Source organism: Spea bombifrons, chromosome 8, assembly GCF_027358695.1.
Source record: "Spea bombifrons isolate aSpeBom1 chromosome 8, aSpeBom1.2.pri, whole genome shotgun sequence".
Classification (NCBI taxonomy): domain Eukaryota; kingdom Metazoa; phylum Chordata; class Amphibia; order Anura; family Pelobatidae; genus Spea; species Spea bombifrons.
In genome coordinates, this window is record NC_071094.1 from 12,333,307 (window position 1) to 12,343,616 (window position 10,310).

Genomic DNA, 10,310 nt, shown 5'->3' on the forward strand with positions numbered 1-10,310 from the left:
ACACATGTTAACAGCCTGCGCCTGCCCCCCTCCTCATCGCAGCCCTTATGAAACCAACAACATGGGCTGTTTCACAACAAGGGAGGGCAGCCCAGAGACAGCCAATGGGAGGCCACCCCTGCCGGTCACGTGAGCACACACTTTATGTAATGTTGCCGCACATGTTATGTCAGGGGCTCTTTGTGCTTCTTCTTCTTCCCACTTTGTCTCCGCCGGAGTCCGGATCCGCTGCGTGCCAAGCGGGGTGGAGTGTTACCCTCCTGTGACCCATGGATGTCTTTAACTGCCCCTCCTGCCAGCAGGCCCTCTGGGACCCTGCAACTGTAAGATGCGGCCACTCTTTCTGCAAAAGGTGCTTGCGGGGGCCAGCAGTGGACAGGTGCCACATTTGCAAGCAGAAGCTGAAGCCCAGGGGTGCCCAGGAGCTGAAATGTAACACCCTTTTATGCAACTTGCTGGAGAAGTGCCTGCAGAGCGAAACCAGACTGAACAGGGTGAGAAGCGACCTGCGCGATTTGCTCTCACTCCAGGACCACGAAGAGGCAGCAAAAGTGGCCTCCAGAGGAGTTGCGATGGGTGAGTTTCTGTAGGAGGTCCCATGGGGGGCATTTAAATGTCTATATGTGATCCTCATGATGATATAAGAGTAGATCATATATCACATTATATATGATCATTGCTATTATATACCGGAATTAACTCATCCATAGCCAGCGCATATTGAGTTTCTGTAAAATTGTGGACAGTGATCATTATCAATGCGTTTCTGTATTTTAATGGCCTGTTGTATGATTATTATTATTATTTATTGTTGTATATAGCGCCATCATACATACGCTGGTGGCAGCGTGTTAGGTGCCTGCCGCCGTCGCACTGTTACGTGTCTATGTAGGATGCCATCCTGAGAATGGAACGTAAAAACCTTTTTTGTTACTTAAAATATTTGTACTGGTGGTTGATCTGTGCCTTCCTACCATTAGACTGGGCTTAGAGGGTCTTTCAGGTGTTGAAATGTCTGCCCAGAGCCCAGCAATGCATTAAAGTGCAGAACCTTCTTAGATGGAGAGGGGGAATGACGGAAGTAGAGGCGCATGTCCAAGACTGGACTCATCTCTGATAGCCTCAGGTCAGTTGAACCATCAGACGTGACATCAGTGCCAGTTAGGCATACCTTGGAGATCTTCTTTAGTCAGCTGACTGCAACTATTTAGGTATTAACCCTTTAATAGCACGTCAAGAAGATTCTTTGGAGTGATTTGCCAAATTGTAAGACTTGTCATTTTTTTTAAAGATGTGCTTAACTGAGTCACCTGCATTCAAGCAGGGATATCATCCATAACATACTGGTATCAAAAGGACCAAGTAGGGGTCTTATGTATGATCACAGCAGTGTAGAATAGGACAGAGTCAGTTCCAGACCGTGTGATCTGGAGATTTTACTCCTTCATCCGGAGACGCTGATATTTGGGCAACAAACCACGGACTCCGGGTCAAACCTTAAGAGTTCCCAGCTAGGCTCTTGCAAGAATTATGGGGCTCATTCATTCTTTGGTGCAAAATTGGACGTTTGGGTGAGAGAGGGAACGTTCCTTGTCTCTCACCCTGCTCTGCGGACGCTGACATATTTAGATTTACGAATGTTTGCCATGTTAGGTTTTTTTTATGTTCTGTCCAATAGCAGATTATCTAAAATCATAGCTACCTGTGGAGTAGGAGGAACGTAAACCAGTTCTGGGTGGATCGAGGAGCACCTGTGAACGCTGTGTGTCTGCTTATGACAGCTTGACAAAGGCCCTGTTTGGCCGAAACGTTGCTTTTGTTTGTTTTCGCTTAATAAAGTGTCCTAGAGACTGGAAGCTGTTTGGAGTGCTGGGATTCCTTTTCTTTGTTTGAATGCTTATGACACGGTTTGAGTAATAAGCAGCATTTAACGATAAGTAATTAGCGAGATCTTTAACCTGAGTGCTGTTGATAGCTACTGAATACTTCAAAGCAGTCTGGTGACACTTTCCCGAACATCCAAGAGGGAGTCACTGGGTTCTGTCTATGAGACACATATAGTGCTACATGTAGTATGGGCGATCAGACCTACTTCCACATTTCTGGGTGACAGATGGTGCCCTTCTGTGGCACCTGGACCAAGAGCCGGAGCTAGGCCCTTTTGCACCCGAGGCAACAATGAAAAATTGCACCCCCCAGCTATTTATTTTTTTACAGAGGTTGTTTAATTTACACTGCCCTTACACACACCTGTCCATAAACACACAAACACACATACACGTTGCCTTTACACACACCTGTTCATTATCACGCATATACGCATACACTGCCCTTATACACAACTGCCCATAAACACACACATATGCATACACTGCCCTTACACACGACTGCCCATAAACACACACATACACTGCCCTTACACGCGACTGCCCTCACACACACACACCTGCCCATTAATATGTATATACACATACACCAGCTTACAAACATACAAATACCTACACTGCCCTTACACACGCACACACACCAGCTTACAAACACACACCTGCCCTTTAACACGTGTATACACATACACTGCCCTCACACTCCCCTACATTTACACACACACATATACACACACACATATACACACACACCAGCTTACAAACACAGAAATACCTACACTGCCCATACACACACACACGCTGCCCATACACACACACACACTGCCTATTCACACAGACACACACATGCTGCCCATACACACACATGCTGCCCATACACACACACGCTACCCATACACACACACACACTGCCCACACACACACTGCCCACACACACTGCTCATACACACACACACACACTGCTCATACACACACACACATATTGCCCATATACATACACACACACTGCCCATACACACACACACATATTGCCCATACACATACACACACACTGCCCATACACACACACCAGGTTACAAACACACACACATACACAGCACTTACACACACACCAGCTTACAAACACACACATATACACAGCCCTCACACACACACACCAGCTTACAAACACACATCTATACACAGCCCTTTCTCCCATCTATTACTTTTCTCATCTTCCATCATCTTCTATCTTCCATCCTGTGGTGGGAGCTCGAGGTCTGTCACTCCAGGCCTCTGCTTGACATCATATCCCGGAGCTCTGCATCATTTGCCGTCGCATAGTGGTTAGGGAGAACGGAAGACGAGGTCTGAATAGGGAGCGTGAGGTCTGTTAAATGTTGGGCCGGTTTGAGGGGGATTGTGATATCCCCAACCAGCCCTGCTCATCGGACACCTCCACCCCAGACCAGTGCTGATGGTGCCTGGGTGCGCACTGCCCACGGGGGCGCCTGATGAGCAGGGCTGGATGGGGAGAGCACAATCGTGCAGTCCCCTGAAGACCGGCACAGGGGAGGGGGCCTTTCCGGTCACCCTCTCCCAAATAGAAATGCTACTGTCCGTGATCTCCCCAAGCAGACCTGCAGCTTCTGATCGGGCAGCTGTGCGCCCCCTTGCAGGTGCGCCCAAGGCGAGTGGCTCACTCGCCTCACCCTTGCTACAGCCCTGCCTGGACCAGGAGAATGCCAGCTGTCACTCCAGAAAATATGGTGTCCTCCAATGAAACTTGGTCCCAATGTAATGTAAGAAAATACCCGCAATGTATAAGTAGGTTGGACCCCCACCCACTAGGGGCCACAAAAAAACCCCTTCATGCCTGGTCATACACAGAAGAACTCTACATTGGCATTGAGAACCGTAGCCATAATGGACTACATACATTGGGAATTAAACAATTCTATTGCCTTAGCAACAATTAATAATAATTTATTATCATTCAAGAATTATTTCAAAACTGTATGTATATTTAGTTACAAAAGTATATTGAGTAGAGTACGTTGAATATCGACACATGTAACATTCAATGTAATTATGTTGTAGGCGCAACATATTAAACACTGGCTAAATTTTCCTCCATTTAGCTGCTTGAAGATCTCGGTTTTCCGGGGGCCTTCATCTCCTGAAGAGCTGTTAGACGAGGTCTCTCATTACTTGAAGTCGTCCAGTCCAGACGCCGCTACCCTCATAGCTCCTCTAAAAGCTGCATCCATTGATTCATGTGGCACAATAGCGAATGTGAAGGTAACGTTAAGTTTTGGTATGATTGGGATATAGCCATTGAAATACTGCAGGTTTACCTTACCAGGAGACATACGAAAATCACAAACAGTAGGAACCAAATTCATAACTTACCTATGGCTCAGGGGGCATAAGATTGAAATGTTGAAATGTTGAGATACATCTGATGTCATCAATACAATGTGAGCCAGGAGAAAGAGTCAGAGCAAGCTATAGGTAAAGGGCCATATTTTAAATTTAGTTTCAGAGGGTATGCAGAGCTAGTGGAGGGACTGGCACAGTGGGACAGCTAATGATGGGACAGGGACTAATACTCACCGTACCCTTGTCTTTAGACAACGTCACATATTATATGACTCCACTTATTGTACCTCCCCTTTTATTATACTGTAAAGCGTAACATAGATGCACAAACATGTAGTAAAAAATAAATATGCGTACATATACATTGTACTGTGAAAAAGTATTTCCACTCTTTCCCATTTTTTCTGGCTTTTGCACATTTGTCACATTGAAATGTTTCAGATCATCAAACTAATTTTAATATTAAATAAAGTCAACTTCAGTAAAACACAAAATGCAGTTTTCAAATGAAGATTTTATGTATGGGAGGAAAATAAGCTATCCTACTCAACCTGGCACTATGTGAAAAAGTAATTGCCCCCTTACTTATTGAATCAATTAATTAACCAAATTTAAATGATAATTGGGTTTAATTTCACTAGACACCCCCAGACATGATTACTCCCAGCCCTGCTGAATCTAAATATCAATTAAATAGAACGTTTTTTGCAAAGTGATGTAGGCTTAAAGATCTCAGAAAGCAGCACATGATGCCACGATCTGAAGAAACTCAAGAGCAAAGAAGAAACAAAGTCATTGACATCTATCAGTCTGGAAATCATCCAAAGCAATTTCTAAGGCTCTGGGACTCCAGCAAAGCACTGTGAGAGCCATTATCTACAAATGGAGAAAACAAACAAAAAGAACACAAACTCTTGTCTGACATTTGCCAAAATACATCTTGATGATCCTCAAGACTTTTGGGATAATATTCTGTGGACTGATGAGTCTAAAGTGGAATTTTTTTGAAAGACATGCTTCCTGGTAAATCTGAAGTAAATCTTAACACAGCATTCCATAACATCATACCAACAGTCTAACACGGTGGTGGTGGTAGTGTGGTGGCCTGGGACTGCTTTGCTGTTTCAGGACCTGGGCGACTTCCCATAATTGATGACGCCTGAAGGAGAATGTCCAGTCATCAGTTTGTGACCTAAAGCACAAGCGCAGTTGGTTATGCAGCAGGACCATGATCCGAAGCACATAAGCAAGTCCACCTCTTAATGGCTCAAAATAAACAAAATGAAGGTTCGGTGCTACCAAGTCAAAGTCCTGACTTAAATCCGTAGGTAATGCTCGAAAACCTTCCAATGTGGCTGAATTAAGCCAAGAAGAGTCACCAATATTAATAATAATATTGCTATTTATTGCAAATGTTTGATTGCACTTTTTGCGCAAAGGATGGCAACCAGTAATGGCATTATTTTTTCACATTAGTAAAAAAGGTTTTGATGAACTCTTTACCTTCAATAAATAAAATAATGATTTAAAAGCTGCATTTTGTGTTTATAAATTGTTTTATATTAACATGTAAATATGACAAGAAAGGAGAAATTGAAGAAATTAGGTAAATACCGTATTTTCTCTAGTTTTTTCAGAGTAAATGGTCTGAAAAATATCCCTCGTCTTTTATTCGTTATAATCAAACCTCAAATAGAGATCTGACTACAAGACTAAGATCCATATTCCCCGCAGCGCTGCAGGGGACTTGAATCCTTCTCTCTGGCAGCCAGTGGCTTCTATGACAGAGCGCAGGCATCACATGACCTTCCAGTGCTCCACCAAAGAAGCCGTGGCACTTTTTATTAACAGAGCAATTCTCTCTTCTGCATGTGCTCTGGCAGCTCTTATAGCATGCTTTTCTTCTTTCTGCCTAATCTTATAGATCTGTCTGTCTTCCTAACTTTGCTTTTCTTTGTATTTACTAAATGCTTCTTGTTTTTTACTATTCTGGCCACTTCTGCGGAGTATCACAGTGTTTTCTTTAAATTTTGCTCTTACTGACCAGCCTAATAAAACTTTATGTTACCTTCAATAATTGAACTTTTAAATAATCTCATTCCTCCTGTACTCCATTAAATGGCACCAAGTAACTTTTTTACACATTTTCTCATTTTAGAAAATTCAGCAAGGGTGTGGGGTCATTAGGGTGACCAAATTTGCCTTGTTTTCCAGGACACATATAATTTTTACATATTGCTGACCAAACCTGCTGTATGGGGCATCATTTTATCTGTGCTGGCGGCATCAATACACAAGGGGGCAGCTGGGGCCATTACTTAAATCAATACTAAAAGGAGGGGCTGGCTGGGGGCAAAAACACAAAAGGGGGGTCAACGACAAAGAATTGTGGGAAAAAAACATTGTTTTTATTGTTGTAGCTTAGCCCATCCAGATGAGTGACAGAGCCTGTCCAGGTGTGTGTGTGTTTGGGTGTTAGTTTGGCAGAGCCTTTCCTGTGTTTGGGTGTCGATGTGGAAGAGGCTGTCCTGGTGTGTGTGTCAGTGCGGCAGAGCCTGTCCTGGTGTGTGTGTGTTTGGGTGTCAATGTCCTGGTGTGTGTGTTTGGGTGTTGGTGTGGCAGAGCCTGTCCTGGTGTGTGTGTGTGTCAGTGTGGCACAGCCTGTCCTGGTGTGTGTGTTTGGGTGTCGATGTGCCAGAGCCTGTCCTGGTGTTTATGTCTGGGTGTTGGTGTGGCAGAGCCTGTCCTGGTGTGTTTGTCGGTGTGGCAGAACATGTCCTGGTGTGTGTGTTTTTGGGTGTCAATGTGGCAGAGCCCATCCTGATGTTTGGTTGTTGATGTGGCAGAGCCTGTCCTGGTGTGTGTGTTTGGTCATCTGTTTCCTGGCACTGTAGAAATAAATTTAACTATTTAATTTTTACCATTTCAGAGATAAAGCACCCTCCTTTGTAGATCACTTCAAAGGACAAACCTTTTCAGGCCCAAAAATCAGTGAGAGGAGAAGTAAAGTTATTGTGTTATTTACTCTATTTCAATCTGCATATTTTATTAAAATTGATTAGTGACTTCAGGCACCCTGTGTATGATGACTTTTTTAGTGTACTGATGTACTCCCAATCCCATCACATTAGATTATATCCTATATTATCTGCCTAGCACTGATGTCATCTTATCCAGTACACATGGATGCTGAGGAGTTAAGCTTCTGTCTATTGATTTTATTTCTATAAAAAAGGCCCACCAAAATCCTCAGCACCAGGCCCATGATGATCTTAATCCAGCCCTGCCAATAACTAATACATAAAGATTTTTGTATATTGTATATTTTTCATTTTTTAGAGTCAATTACCAGCCCCTGGCAAGTATGTCTTAATGGGAAATAAGATTAAAGCGATTAAAGGGAAATGCTCTGAAAAATACCCCTTGTTTTATAATCCAACCTCAAATAAGAGTAAGATCCAGATCCCTGCAGCGCTACAGGGGACCTGGATCCTTGTCTCTGTCAGCTGGTGGACGTCTGCGCAATGTGCCGGGACTCCTATGACGGAGCGGCAACGTGACATAATATTTGGGTCAACATAGAAGTCAAGTCATGCAGTAAGAAAAAAAATGATATAGCTGTATTATTCCAAAAGAAAATGAAGCCTTTAGTCAGTTGATACACTTTATTACGCTAAAATAGAAATACATATAAAGTAACAAAAGCTTTTAAGACCTCACTTGTCACTTATTTTGTGTGATTTATATTTACCGTATTTGCTCGATTATAAGACGAGGTTTTTTTCAGAGCAAATGCTCTGAAAAATACCCCTCGTCTTCTAATCGGGGTCGTCTTCTAATCAGACCTCAAATAGAGGTCTGATTAGGAGACTAAGATCCAGATCCCCCGCACCGCTGCAGGGGACCTGGATCCTCCTGTCTCACCCCCCCCCCATACACACACACACACTTACCGGTGCTTCGTGCTGTATTGCCGGGGCAGCGATCCGCGCAGCCGGAAGGAGGTGGAGTTGGCAGCGGGGGTTTGTCTCCGTCCGTCGCGTATACCTTCCCCCGGCTGTCAGAGATCAGAGTTCCCCGCACCGGTGCGGGGAACTCTGATCTCTGACAGCCGGGGAAGGTATTCGAGACGGACGCAGACAAACCCCCGCTGCCAACTCCACCTCCTTCCGGCTGCAGCAGAAGGAGACGTTAACCCGCTGCCCCGGCAAAACAGCATGAAATTGGAAGCACCGGTAAGTGAGTAAGTAAGTAAGTAAGTGTGTGTGTGTGTGTGCGTTAGTGTGTTAAATGGGGGCATAGGGCATTTCTGGAATGCCTTATACCCCTATTTGCCACAATGGCACTTAGGGGGTTAAAAAGCATATTATGGGGCAGAGTGGCATATAGGGCATTTCACCTCCCTATTTCACTCTGCCCCATAATATGCCTTTTAACCCCCTAAATGCCAGAGTGGCATATAGGGGTATAAGGCATTTCTAAGGGGGGTAAAAATGCCTTTTAACTCCCTTAATGCCACTCTGCCTCCTGGAATGCCTTATACCTCCCTATATGCCACTCTGCCCCATAAAATGCATTTTAACCCCCTAAATGCCAGAATGGGATATAGGGGTATAAGGCATTTCTGGAGGCAGAGTGGCACATAGGGGGTCAAAAGGCATACCATGGGGCACAGTGGCATATAGATGGTTAAAAGGCATATCATGGGCCACAGTGCCATATTGGTGTGGCAAGCCTGGGGGCAGATGTGCGTTACTGGGGGACAGGTTGGAAAATACAAGGAAATAAAAATAAAAAAAATATTTTTCTCAATCATAGCTTTTATTAAAAAAAATAGTTTACATGAATTAACATTTACTGGTAAAACTTTTTTCCTTTAGGGTCGTCTTATATTCAGGCTTTTTCTTTTTTTCCTAAGTTAATATTCAGATTTTGGGGGGTCGTCTTACAATCAGGGTCGTCTTATAATCGAGCAAATACGGTATATGAATTTCTGATGTTAAGTATTTCTTTTTCTTTCTAAATATCTTACAGGGAGGAAAGAAGAAAAAAGACAAGCATTAGAAGAACAAAAGTGATACAATGTTGCTGGAACATGCATTTAACAAACCTCCATTATACTTATTAATGCGCTTCTGCATGTGTGTTTGTAAATGGTCTGCAATGTATATACTGATCTTTACTTAAAGGTCATGGGTTTTCAGAATAAAACCTTAAACAAACTTGTTGAAGTATTCCAATATCTTATGAAATATACCGAGTACCTGTATATAGACTCTATACAATCGTCTACAGCCTAGGGCTGAATATTGAGCAGACTGAGGGATCTATCAGGAAATAACACGGGGGCTCAATATAGAAAACAGAGGGGGGGGGTATTAAAGAAACATTTACATAAATAAAGGCGTTTCACACTGTATCAGAGGGAAGTTCGTGAAATCAAGGAGCTGAAACCACAACTCTCCTGACAAGCCTTCTGTTGGTGAATAACTACAAACAGCAGACTAAAGTGGAGGACTGCATTGGGATGCGGGTTCTGCGGGACCCACCAAAAAACTCGGGTGGTCTTTCGGGCGCTGCGGACGGTCAGACACTGTACCTGCGGGTCTCAGTAATCCTGCGCACTCCCGCAAGGCTGCCTTCGCGTTGCTCCCTCACAACATCTATTCTCTTGTTCCGCAAAAGGAAGCCAGCGGAGCCACGTGATTTTACGCCATGTCACATGACTCTGCTCAGCTCCTGGGTGGAACAAGAGAAGAGATGCTGTAAGGGAGCAACATGAAGGCAGCCTTGCGGGACTGCACAGAAAATCTGCAGTACAGGTAAGGGGGTGGGTGTGATTGACCACATATGTTGCGGGAGCGGGCGGAATCGGACACATATGTTGCGGGAGCGGGTGGGATTGGACACATATGTTGCGGGAGCGGGCGGGAGTGGAACGCGCACATTGTGGAAGCGGGCGGTAATGGTCACAAAATCAGCGGGAGCAGGATTAAAAAAACTAAAGGACCTGACTCTAAACAGGTCTTGACTGAGGATGACCAACTGGCTCTGGCACTTGAAGGC

General features: G+C 44.2%; 1 long non-coding RNA gene across 1 annotated transcript; it reads left to right on the top strand.

Annotated features, from left to right (window-relative positions):
- The first annotated feature begins 4,008 nt into the window (after window positions 1–4,008).
- LOC128503624 (uncharacterized) lies at window positions 4,009–9,466 on the top strand. The gene is made up of 2 exons (XR_008355271.1): window positions 4,009–4,163; window positions 9,279–9,466. It is a non-coding gene; the product is annotated as an uncharacterized LOC128503624 (long non-coding RNA).
- The last annotated feature ends 844 nt before the right edge of the window (window positions 9,467–10,310 follow it).